Below are 1,157 nucleotides of genomic sequence, written 5' to 3' on the forward strand. Positions count from 1 at the left end.
AACAGTTACCTGCCCCTGGCACAACCATCTGCAACAACTGCTCATTGCACTTCCCTAAACATCAAGTTCCTCAACATAAGGTCGTACACACAACATTTGCCGGACTTGAAAGCAGACAGCACATTACAACCTGCTGAAGTTTTCTGCTATGTTGAAACCTTCCTGTACCCAAATCAAGAGGTGGAACTATTTCCCCCAAACTCAATAGCGGTAAGAGCGGACAGGAAGGGAAGAGGAGGAGGAGTAATGACTGTAGCATCAAAAAACATCTCGCCCAAGCAACTTCATATTCAACTAGATGAACTAGAGTACACAGCAATAACAGTCACCAAACTATCCACCAATGTCAACATCATCAACATCTACAGACCACAGACAATGCCAGAAGGGCTGTTCATCAGTATGCTCCACAGACTCATAGATCAACTTCCACATGACACCATGACTGTTATCCTTGGAGACTTCAACTTCAACATCTTAGATTGTCCCCAACCTAAAATATTAGCTGTAATGCAACAGTACGGCTTTACCCAAGAGGTTCAAACGCCTACCACTGACTATGGCACGCTCCTCGATCATGTATACATCCGTGACCAAGAACAGCATGGTAGACATGTTACCGTTATGGACACATACTTCTCAGACCATGACTTGGTCACTGTAACAATAACCCCATAAAACATTTCACCTTCAATGATCAGGCGACATCTATGCAACATGTGTGTGACGCACGTTAACAGCCAATATATGTCAGCCACCCACAGCTGAATAACAAACAGCAAAAATAATTCTCATGTGTATCTTATATATATATATATATATTTGAATTGATGTCATTTTATTTTATTGGAATTGTAATTTTGTATATGTATATAGTTTGATTCTATAATTTGTATAAAATAGATTTATTATGTTTGTATCATCATCTGTCATATCCTGCAGAACATTTTTGGGCTTTAATATGGACACACGTTTCTCTTTGGCTGCACTGTTAACAAACACAACTTGTCGACTTGACTTTTTAGTGGCAATGAAAGTACCCTGAAGGCAGCTTTCTGAGCTGCTACCTCCCTGTTGTTAAGAAAAGTCGACTTCTACATCTTAGATTGTCCCCAACCTAAAATATTAGCTGTAATGCAACAGTACGGCTTTACACA

At 39.9% G+C, this 1,157-nt stretch overlaps 1 protein-coding gene across 1 annotated transcript in view; it reads left to right on the forward strand.

The window, feature by feature from the left end:
- LOC109485942 (proline and serine-rich protein 3-like) overlaps nucleotides 1–1,157 on the forward strand; it is a 9,784-nt gene that overhangs the window by 5,158 nt on the left and 3,469 nt on the right. The window lies entirely within an intron of this gene.

This window comes from Branchiostoma belcheri, unplaced genomic scaffold (assembly GCF_001625305.1).
Source record: "Branchiostoma belcheri isolate BF01 breed outbred unplaced genomic scaffold, Haploidv18h27 scaffold79, whole genome shotgun sequence".
Lineage (NCBI taxonomy): Eukaryota > Metazoa > Chordata > Leptocardii > Amphioxiformes > Branchiostomatidae > Branchiostoma > Branchiostoma belcheri.